General features: G+C 41.4%; 1 protein-coding gene across 2 annotated transcripts in view; it reads left to right on the top strand.

The window, feature by feature from the left end:
• Window positions 1–5383: 5383 nt before the first annotated feature.
• The window catches only part of LOC110988263 (putative G protein-coupled receptor CG31760), a 114002-nt gene continuing 107094 nt past the window's right edge, over window positions 5384–12291 (top strand). Inside the window, exon 1 of one of the 2 annotated variants that reach the window (XM_022251606.2) lies at window positions 5384–5580. The gene's annotated coding sequence lies outside the window, so the exon portion shown is untranslated. Of the gene's footprint in view, window positions 5581–7539; window positions 7842–12291 lie in introns of those variants that run through there. The other variant, XM_022251607.2, reaches the window with a different exon arrangement.

Raw genomic sequence — 12291 nt, 5'->3', positions numbered from 1 at the left:
CACAGGTTGCATTACACCAAATACGAGCAGATAGAAAACAGTGCAAAATCGGACCGAAGTAGCGCCGCCTGTTGACTCTCGTGAAGAGGTTGGCCTCCGTTTTTTTTACTGGAAATCAAGATTATGGTCATAAGATCACTTTCCGTTTCAATTTCATGAGGGTTAGCGACGAAAATCTTTTTTTATTCGCCTTTCAAGGAAGATACCCCTAAAACAGCAGTAAAACTAAGCGCTCATTTCTGAATGTAACTGCCCCCCTCTATCCAAAACAGGTCCACAATTTGGGGCTTTTTATGAAAGAAATACCCCAAATTTTCTATCTGGTTAGGCCTACAAGCGGGTTCTTGCACGCGTTCTGTGTGTGTGCAAAGACCACACTCGCCGCAATCCGGTTCGTAAGTGTGACGTCACTTCAGTTGAAACCACGCCCACTGCAAACATGCACTGCACATAGGGTAACATGCATTGGTCGCCGTGGAACCATGGTACCAGAAGTTAACGCGCAACATCTGCAATCGTCCAATGGGAGCCTGCGAATCATGGCGCATCCGCCTTTGTGACGGATAAATTTATGCGCACTTAACGTGCTCTGCGTCGAATCGCATATACTTACGCGCCTATGTGGTGATATGAGTACATTGATCTCCATTGTATGGAGATCAGTGAGTACAAAAAAGCACTCCCTCTTTTGTTCCACTCGGAGCGGTAGTAATAAGAACCATGCGTCAACTTACGAGTTTCGGTCAACTGAACACCTATTCTCCAATTAATTTGATAATGCCTCGGTTATTCCCCCTTTTCACTCGTGTTGTAATTATATTTTTGCAGTTTAACACATATCTTGTCGTATACTGGACCTCTGTGTTAACTTTGCAGGGTGGAAATAAGGGTTGAAGGGTATACTCCACCAAATGGTTGTATTTCTGCGCGCGAGCTCATTAACATTTTGTAATCCCATGAGGTTTTACAATAAGACATGCCATAATCAGGAGGCATCATAGAAATATTTCTATAAATCCCGAATTTTGGACTGACAGTTTCCAGTTTGAGGTATTTCTTTAAAAAAAAAGCCCCATATTGCGGGCCTATTTTGGATAGAGGGGGGCAGTTACATTCAGAAATTTGCGCTTAGTTTTACTGTTGTTTTAGGGGTATCTTCCTTGAAAGGCGAATAAAAAGATTTTCGTTGCTAACCCTCATGAAAATGAAACGAAAGTGATCTTCTGACCATATTTTTGATTTCCAGTAAAAAAAAACGGAGGCCAACCTCTTCACGAGAGTCAACAGGCGGCGCTATTTTGGTCCGGTTTTGCACTGTTTTCTATGGGAGCGTATTTAGTGTAGTGCAACCTGAGATGAAATGATGATGATGACATATCGAGGGCGCTGTTTATCCTAGTCACGCATCCACGCAACGCAAGGTACCAGCATGAAGCCGCGCAAGCCGAAGTCATTTCATTTCACACACACATTTATTTCCTCCCGTGGCAGAAATAATAATAATAAGACAAGTCTAGAAGACATATTTATGCCAAAAGAGGTGGCAACACCATAAAAGCAAAGTTTGTGTTAGGCATGCCCTTAAACAAAACAAGTTAAAGTTTAAATGAAAATGAACGTCAGATTGCGGAGGATTGTAAGTATAGGTATATTTTAGGAGGAGAACGCACGTCATCTGCAATTTTGGAGGAGTGAGCTACCTCCAATGTTTTCGTTAATGTAAACCGCACTGTTTTCTTTTGCTTTGTTCAAATTTGGCTACACAAGGACATAAGAGACAATTCTCAGACAGGGAAATGCTTCCTAAACAGCATTTCCATGTTGATTCTGGTCGGCCTCTTTATCATTTGATATTTCTTAACAGGATTGCTTAGGCCCATTTTGGAATACCATTAAAATTTCGGATCCTTTAAAGTGGTACCGCACTGACCTTGACTATAGCTGACCAGTGCATAACATGTCAACTTGATTTTCGCGACGAGTGTCATCAGTTTGCTCATAATGATGGCGCCACGGGCTGTATCCCTCTCTACTGGTGAGGCAATTGGGCCTAGGGATCAGTAAAATACTCACTTAAAGTAATCAAATCAAAGTGTCAAATTAGCTAACCTTTCATCGGTTCGTGTCACCACAGTGGGGGCGAAGTGAGACGGGATGTTCCATCCAAAAACGTTTTGACGCTTTCATCCACACAATTGGCAAAAGCCTTTTTCCCCCTCCTGTCGGGCACTATGAAAAATCTAAGCAAAATATTCGTAGTCAGATGGCACGTGGATGAAGACCATCCGTAGGCCTACAAAAGCATTGGTGCTCGAAATGGACTTTATTTGCCTTTTGACTTGTTGTCATTTAGCAAAGCCTTGAAGGGGTGGTATTTTTGGCGCGCTGATTTGCTCTGCATTTCATGGGATGGCACTGAACTGCGCCGATGCTCTGATGTTCGGCGCTGATTCATTTCATGCAGACGATGTATCAGATGACCTCTTCATTGAAGAAAAAAAAAGATGAAATCAGATATTCGCCAAAAAGGGAATCTTTTGGAGAAATAGTTGGTCCATTCATTCTTGCATGCTTTTGAAATCAATAGAACTCCGTGCGAAAATGAAACGTTGTTTATACCTCTGCGAAATCGTAGATGGAGAGGAATTGTTAGGGCCAAAAACTGTTTTAAAATATATCAGGAGTTATTGAGAAATGAAAGTCAGCAAATTCTAGTTTTTAATTTATTTTTATTTTAGCCTGACCACAAATGTGATGCCGAAATTAGGGCACGGAGCGTACCTCAAAGGCATCCTGTAACCGTATGCTCACTCACGACAGTTCTGGAATAGTCAATTGTCAATAATATTCAACTCTTTAAGAAGAAGATACCCAACGAAAAGAAAGGTAAATCGAATAATACTTTTTTCTTTAAATGATTCTGCTGTTTTCAAAGCAGCGACGTTTCGATTCAAACGTCGCCGAAGGGCCAAAGAAAGCTTCTTGAGAATGCAGATCACGCCTGAGAAACAAGGTCGTCTCAGATAGAGGAGCAACGCTCGAAAGCAAACAGACATTTTGTCGATTACTTGAGCTACTTTGGAAAAATCCACGGCTAGTTTATTGGCATGAAGCGATCCAAAATCGACTCACTGAAAAGTTCTATCACGTTCTTTTGCACAATGACCAGGGGCATTGCGACATACACACACCCTTTTGACTTCTTATCTGACGAGTTGGAAATGTGCCCTGAACAAATTTAGCCTCAACTTGGGAGGCGGATTAATTGTAAGTTGCTAGAAGTGGCAGTCAAGGTACTAAATGTGATGGGATCTGCAGACCCGAAATCCCGGAGTAAACAGAAAATTGCATAGCGACCGCGATGAAGCTGACGCCAACTGCATTTCCCTTTAAATTCAGCTCAATCGGGAAAAAGCCTTTAAGTGTGAAAAACCCTAACCAATAAAGAAAAAATGTTGCATTCGTCAACCCGCTCTTTGAGAAAAAAAACAAGCAAACAATGAAGTAGGTGAGAAAACTAACGGAGGTTTCGTCTCTTGACGAGACGAAATGCACCGAAGATCCCCCGTGTACTGACAGGGCTTAAGGATGCAAGAAATCATTCCAATTCCTATCAAGACCGAGGAGCGGCTTTCACGGCTGTTTTATCCCTTCATTGAGAACGCAGCCGATTTCCCCCTCCAAAACGGCTTAAAAGATTCCGAGTATTCGGCAACCACTCAGCTTTCATCTGCTACAAATCACCCTCCTACATTATTGCTGATTCGGTAATAGTTTGCCTCCAACCCTTATCAATCTGCCAAGTAGCATTTATCCCATTAATTTTCATCTCTAATACTCCCAGTGGACTTATTGAACTAAATTGAATCACTAGCGCTGCGCTGCAGATTTTATCCGACAAGATCCCCCTTTCTTCCAAGGGACGTGTTCAGCGTGAATTTCGAATGCGCTTCATGACATCGGTTGACCATAAAAGGTAAGAAAACCGTATAAGTTATACCAAAGAAAATGTATTTTGTAATATTTGGTTGTACAGTCAGGACTGACTTAAGCCGTTCTCTTCGTGTTATCCAGCTGTGCTACTCGTGAAATGAAAGTAACAGAATATTCCGATGAGTAATTTGTCTCGTGGTCTGTACTAGATCTCGGTAATAAATTTCGGGTATACACGACGGAACGAACAAAATCTTTTCTAGAGACAGTAGCTCTGAAAATGAGAATGTAAGAACGTCCAATATTTAGTAAATATAGCTCGGGGGAGTCCGTTGGACGTAGGTGGATGGGCTTGACTGATGGAAATCATGACGGATAACCAGTTACTTCTTTGTGTCCTTGTTTTCAATTCGTTCGCTATTCATTTCTTGAGTAACTGTACATATCACATACTTTGAATAATGATAACGCATTGATCCATATTAAAAATATTTACTGCATATTTTTTTTGGGGGGGGGATCAGAGGTGTAGTGCAATGAGGCACATGACATGACAGATAAAGTTATTACATTATGCAAGATTTCCAACATATCAACCAATAACCCAAATCGGGAGAGACATAAAATGCGGTTTTCATTGACAATGGATGATGCATATTGTAAACAAATTTAGTTTTCTCGTCTTCGCTTGTGTTGGGCGATAAGTTGCCGAAATTGGTACAGGCCTAACTTTAGCTTGCATTGGACGCCTACCTGTGCTGTCTTCTTATGAGTGAAATGTCTTCCAACTGATCAACATGGATAAAATATATTGCATGCGATAATGCACCTACACATATGTCCTTTTTTAATAGTTCGTACAATCAAATTAGCCTCTTATAAGTTGGATTCTACGGACTAAAAGTATAACTATGGGGAGGGATAGGAGAGGGTGCACATGTCCCCCTCCCTGGAATTCCATGCCCACTAGGTTCCTCCCTTGAAATTTGGAAAAATATACACATGCCATGCACAAGCCTGAATTAATTTATATTCTGTGCACCTTTAAAAATCTGAGCACATATGGGTGTCTTGCCAGAAATTCCATTCTAGTTTTCACCACTACAACGAAACCAAACGCATAAAATTCCAGACAATTTCTGGAGCCCAACAGAGTAGGGGCGTGGTTAAACGGTGTGGTTGGTTGTGACACTTCACCCCACTTGGAATCTTTCCAGTAACAGCGTTAGCAAGGCCACTTTCACCTGTTCAAATTAGTTTTGCGACGCCCACGAAGGAGGAATTTCTCTCAGTGGTTTGTGCAACTGGCCAATGTAGCTGACTGTTAAATCGTAACAGAGTCTGAGAACCACACAAGATATCTGTTGTAGTCCTTGTGGACTGAGGGAAGGGTGCCTTGGAAAGAAACAATTCCCCCACAAGGCTTTAAAGCAGTTACAAGGTTCTGCCTCTTCCCGCGTGCATGGCGTGTGACGTGTTTGTTCAGACAGCAGCTCTGATGCTATATTGCCGGTTGTCGTTCCCCACGTCGTTGAAATTGTTTACCCATCGTCCTAGGAGTGGTATTCTTCCTTGCAGATGAAACATCATTTCCTGACGGAGACCTTCGAGCGAGATAGCACAGGGAAACAGGGGAATTTATTAAAGGTAGGAGGTAAGAGCATAATCTCTTTGGAAGGTTTTTCGCACATTTCACCGATTTGATTGAACACGTAAGTTGGCCCGAACAGGCAATACAAAGAGAAACGAACCACTCTAAATCAAGACAAGTGAGTTAAGAGATTTAACAACTTCTAGAACATGCTCAACATACCGTGTGATTAGTGGTGCAAAAATAATTACTGGTAGTAATTGTCGAAAAGGTTGGGGCCCGCATAATTCTGCTTTATCAACACTCTGTCCTGGTGTGCCAACTGTACAGCGTCCAATTGCAGGAAAAAAAAAACGCTTTCGACATTATTGCAAAATAATGTTGAAAGTGACGAACGGAAAGCTCGATTTCATCTTTCCGTAAGGCATCATGGTGCTGAAAGATATAAATAAACATTTGGACTGGTGAACTTGCTCTATTAACAACCCCTGCAGATAAAATTAGTCTTCGTAATTCTTAAGGCTTTAAGCCTTTATGTTGAAGTGTGCATCTGTGATTCTGTCAGCGTGCTCTCAGTTACACAGCCCTAAAATTGAGCGAATTCTCATGGGTCCAATAAATCATGAATAATATGAGTAATCAGTCTGGTGCTTCAAACGCTCTAATTTGGGGAATATCATCAATTTTTCTGGGAAGAACATGCACGCACACTCCAATAGCCGTTTATTTAGTGTTTTTCTGTCGGGAAGAGCATACGAAGCTGCTCGACTTAAAGAAACTGGAATGTCATGTTTTGAGCCAATTTTCGGGGAAAATTTACATTTCAACCTCCGTGGTTCGTAACCGTTATTCTTTTGTCCGCGAGGTTAATATAGGATTTATCGGTAAGGCATCGTGTAACGTCAAGGATAACGAATTGAAAGGGGCAAATGTTTTCCACTGGTCCGCTATGGTAAAAGTCATTCTAACCGCGTCAGTTTCTCTCTCAAGGAAGTATACGAAGCGTTCTTTTTTCCAAAACGCAACGACGTAAACGAGTCCGTCTCCTATAGGCCTACAGCCGTTGGTTCAGCTGTGTTTTCCGCCGTTTTTTCTAACATGTCCAGCTGCCGCATCTGCGCAAGCGCATAGCACCCGCCTCAACCCCCGTCCATATTCGTCGACAGGGGCGTTCTTCCTACACTTGCAAATTCTCCATATGTACAACACTTCCCGTCGCCAATTGCGTCCAGCTAGTCTCGAGTCAATCAGCTTGTCGTCTTATCTGATACGCGACCTTGGATGGTCTATAGTCCCGTGCCAAACATTGTCTGTCTGAGCAAAGCTGCATCGATCGCGCATATTAATTTGAGTGCCCACCTGTGTAGAAACAAAACAAGGGCATTACATTAAATAGATTTCCCACAGACGGCTCTTACATTACAGGACAGGCTTAAGGCTACGAATCCCTATTTCTTCGTCAGAAAACACATTGTGTGTTATTCTCCCGCAGTAATAAAAATGACCTTACGCTTCCCTTAAAAGCTATGTGTAGCTTTCAATTTATTTACGCCCTCGCCAAAATAGAAATTCGTATTATAACCCCATAGACATTTAGTGTGCAAGACCGGCAGTTGAAATGCCAAAAATTAAATATCATTTGTTGTCTTATGATGCACGTGTTATAATAATGCTGACAGCTTAACCATCTGCAGTCAGTGCACCCAGGAAAATTCACAGAATGAAGACAAAATTGGGGTCTTCATCTAATGCATTTTATTAAAAAAATAATTGGACAGCATAACCATCTGGGAAAGATGAGTGGTTCTGGTTAATGATAATTCATGGAAAAGTGGTTCATAATTCATTGCGATTACAATAATTTTTGCAATGACTGAAGACTGCATTTTGGTCATTGCCACACGTGGTAGCATTTTGTAAATGTACATGCAATGTTTACTAATTCATGTGCCAATCATCCAGGGTTGGGGAGTGAACACACCGCAGGATTTCTGGAGGCAGCCGTTTGCAAAGGTTTGCCTTGCATATTAATGTTTATCTAACACTCAAACGGAACATTTCTATATCATGCTGCTCCTTATTTGCAAAGAAAATGGCGTACCTGGGGTATATTTTGCCGGGGAGGGGGGCAAATGGGACCCTCATTTTCTGGAAGGGGAATGGCCCAAATAAAATATCAACAAGGCGAACTTTCATCGGATTATTTTCCCTCCTTAATTTCTGAGCGATGTGTGCACACGGGGGGCACAGGCCTCGAGCGGTATGGTGCTGAGTTCCACGTCAGCGACACTTCAATAGCGAACCGAAAATTGAAACAGTAAGTACACTCTGATATTGCCAGTTCAGTTTCTCCATAATGGGGGGCCTGTATGTAATATAGTTGAGAGAAAAATTTCAAAATCGATGTAAATTAAAAATTCCTCCATTTTCAATACGTTGCACCTATAGGGACATGAATCAATATATTATAATATTAACATGATATACGTTTTGGTACTGGTGTTAACAGTATTAGAGAGCGATTTCTAATGGTTTTTGCAGCTGATATGGTGTCGATTTAAAATGGTTTTCTTCATTTATCGTCGATTCCAGGAACTATATTTACTCGCTCAAAATCACCCTGCAATAAAAGCTATCAAAGTTGGTCCCTTATGCGCTTATATCTCTCAGTGCCACGCCCGTTCGCTTACTTTGTTTTCGAGCCCGTGGTTTTTCTAAATTTTTTTTTCATGGGAGTTGAAGAAAAGTATTGGTCCCGCACTCTGTGAACAAGCCCACGTGAAGTAAAGCAGAATGCAGCACATTCCCTGGCTAAATTTCATTACGAGGGAAAATGCCACTCCGCGGAAGACGGCCGCCTTTCGGATGATGGATCAATCTCTCCGTTGCCATGGGACTACAAAAAGGCGCTGCAAGTATCCCGCAGTTAGAGGAGTGCACAGAAGTCAGGGGAGGTAAGGGCATGGGGTGAGGTTTGAATAGTTGCGCGGTAAGAAAACCCGAAGACTGATTTCTCGTGCTCTTGATAAAAAAGGCACTTTTCTGTAGGTATTCTAGTTTTCGGCCTACCGTGGAGAAGATCCCTATAAATCGACTTCCGCCACCGCATGCGCCGCGCCATGGCACGTGCCACCAATTTGGGGACAGGTTCCCCACTGTCCTCATTCTAAGTGGCACAGGATTGAAACTGACATGGTTATTTCGGTGCGAACAGTAAGCGTCCATTACCATCATTGTCGAGGAATTTTAATCAAGACGATGTAGCAAGGTAGCCTGCATACACTCTACTAGGTTTATCGGTCAAACATTATCTCGTGTAGGTAATGTACATCTCGCAAGAGTTGCCTGATAGGTCAGGCTATCAAAAATTTTCTGTACAATATGTGTCATGTATACACCCTTCTGTTTTGAAGTCAGGTCCCTTATTTCTGTAAATCAAATTTTACAGTCAATCATTTGAACGTGAACTTTTGCCACAAGAAGAGATTGATTCATACTATCATTTTTCAAAAGCCCCTTGAACTGCTTTTTAGAACAATTTCCGTTGACTTTTTGGAGACAGAATAATATTTTCCTTCTCTTTGTGAATTGCGTTGTATCGAATTATCGGAAGAGTAGCTTAAGACGGAGAATGTTCTATCGGGTTTGGTTAAATTCAACTTCGATGTTCGACGTGTTTGAAATGTTGAAGTTTAATGCAGAGGGGCCAGAATTCGAAAACTAGACTTAGGAACATTCTGTGCAATGATCTACACTTCAGAATGGGGGTAAATGTCATAAGACAGCATTTATTTATTTTTAGTTTAGGATAAAAATGCGTCGACATAGTTTCTTGACCGAAATTCTGTGATAAACATACGATGCAGAGAATCACACTTTTCAAGGAACATTGACCAAGCCAAAGTCCTAAATAATTCTGCCGTGTTTTAAAATTGGATTCAAAGTTCAAGCTTTAGTGCAACGACTTACACTACAGAGCGGAATGTTATAAGAGGGCCCATAGTTTTGGATAATATTGTGTAAAACTGCGTTTTCTTACTACTTATCATTCCATGTCATTTGTCCTAGTGCGTGAGACTACAGTTGCTATGACGTCACTTTAGACACGGATCACTCTACCAGCTTTTTCAGATATCATAAACGTAAAATGTGACTCACTGTAACACTGAGAAAGTTTCTTCATCAGTTCTCTCTCCGTGAGTTTGCTCCTTCTGAGATTTTGTTCACTGACAAAAAGTTTGTTGACCGACATTCTGTGATTAACGAACGATACAGAGAAAACCAATTTTCATGGAGACTTGAAGCAAAACCAAACCAATTCTGCCGTTTTAACTCAACAGGTTAGCGAGCTTTTGCTTAATGTGGCAATGCAGTTTGATCATGCGAATGGCATCAGTGTACAACGTCAAAGGCCCTGTAGCTCTGTCCGATGACTGAAAACAAGAAAATGGGACAAATAGTGATTTGCCTTCCTTCCAAGAGCATGTAAGAATCACCTAAATGTACCCTCGCCCCATAACAGAGCCACCCCCTCAAAACAATGGCTATAATGCCTGCTCTTGTATGGAACCATTAACTTGGTTAACGAATCGGACAGTTTATGACAAATCTCTTTCCCGCCGATGCCTGTGACTAGTTGAACAAATGTCTGTCCTGTCGCGCATGTCCTGTAAAAAGTGCGCATGTGGTAGTCTATTTCTTTCCTTTTGCCTCCTTTTAATGTTCTCTGGGGGATAAAATCTAACGAAAGCCGCATTAGATTCTTGCCAGAATCTTCCTGAGGCAGTTGATAAGGCCGTCCTCCATGTTTAGTATTGCAGCATGGTCAACTGAAATCACCGAAATCGACCCACAAGTCGTCACAGTTTACTTGGTAAATTTTCGTCCATTAATTCGCTGCAGGTTCAGCGACTCCGTTGTCATTGCAGGTGCGCAAGGGCCAAGGTAGAATAATTTGCACGCGCGCGTTACATCAGATGTTGCGGGCGTTGGCCGAGACCAGTATTCATTCACTCAAGAGCTATAGGGAGTGATGTCATGATGTACCCTAAGAGGAGTTCATGTATTATAAACAACGTGCACGGGTGCAGGCAGATAGCGAGAAAAAGAAACGCATTGATGGCCGGTCATACTTCATATCAATACGAAAGTGTAAAGCGAATTTCACGTCACGAAAAAAAATGCAGCGAAATTTCGCTATAGTTCAGTTCTGCTCAACTTTTACGAATTCGGAACTCGAATATTTTGTCTGAAGTCACATATTTGCCTTCTTGTTCATATTCGCCCGAGGTATGAACCGGCCTGAAGTATTATTTTCGTATTGCCTGTCAAGCTTATTACGAAGTGACAGCGCAGCAGGAAATAACTGCTTCTCTGTGATATGAAACTCAATAATGAACACTGTTGTATAAATTATACGTGACAGATCGACACATTAGAAACGCTGTTGCAATACATGACACACGCCCTCAGGCGCGTAGTCCTCAACAACGACGCTTTTGTACAGTTGTTGAGCAGGGTTACGAACCTACACATGCCATGTGACATTGTACTCGACGCTAGTTTCAAACTAATATTATGGACATATTTTCAAGACAATAAAAACTGAAAGTTATCTAAGTAAACCAACTAAATGAACAATGATAATAGTACAACTACCCATTTCTGGGTAGCATAGGCCAAAATAATCAACTCGGTTACCGCCCTAGTTTTGAGTTTTTGCGGATTAAAGAAATCATGTAATTTCATTATTTGCAAAAAGTTTTCAGTTTTTCAGAATTCTCATTTCATGCTTCTTGGGTGAAATACTTCACCAACTAAAGCGAAAAGAGCCGTTATGCCTCTCGAGTATCATTACAAACGTGTTCCTGTCGATCTCAAACGACCGCCTGCAAAATTACGAGAAACCAACGGCAGGATTTCACTTCTGCGTGAATGAATCTGCAGAGACATTTGTGTGGTTTCTTGCAAGAATGACGTCATGCATGTTGGCTGTAAATTTGATAAAAATGGAGATATTTGTTCAAACGTGAAGTCGGTGGTTACCGTATTTGCCTTGATTTTTCCTCATTTAAGTTTTTTGTTTCTAGTTGACAAGGTCAACATTGATGGTGGAAATGATTATTGGACTTCAACACAATTCAACTTTAAATCCTTCTGTCACTTTGTAGAGACATGGTCATGCCACAGTGTGTAACCTTTACCTTGAGATGCTTCTACATTATCTGTGTCACTGAAATTTATGGATGGGGCACATCGAAAAACCCCTTGAGAATTTTCATGAAATACATTAAGCGAAGTGTGAGCACATATAGAATGTATGCAAGCAACACTAATAATAGTAGGAATTTTTTTTAAATCCCCCATTTCTTGGAGACAAATTTGACAGTTCCTTGAGGTGCTTTTTGTGCTGTACGCTCATGAGTCATTGTTCGTTTTAGTTGCTGCTACCTTGATAAGGTCAGCCGTATACGGTCTACTGCACACGGCACGCACTGCACGCAATCATTGATGATTGCGCGGCGGTTCGCTGCTTTTCACTGTTGCGTTGCTTTCAGATTTTTGTGAGCGTCGTCTTCAAAATATACGGGCACGTTCTTCATGGCCATATTTATGAACACAAGAAGGTTCAGAATATTTTTAAGGGTAGTGATGGGATTCTATTATAATAGTTTGGATGAATTTTAGGAAAGATTGAAAGTAAGAATTTGTCGTTACATGTACTGCCAGTATATGTTGCTCGTGGGAGGATAATTTATCTTCCTTTT

Source organism: Acanthaster planci, linkage group LG06, assembly GCF_054643075.1.
Source record: "Acanthaster planci isolate LZ-2023a linkage group LG06, COTS_SCS, whole genome shotgun sequence".
NCBI lineage: Eukaryota > Metazoa > Echinodermata > Asteroidea > Valvatida > Acanthasteridae > Acanthaster > Acanthaster planci.
Note: the sequence above shows the minus strand (reverse complement) of the source record. Positions and strands in the feature narration are given on the sequence as shown.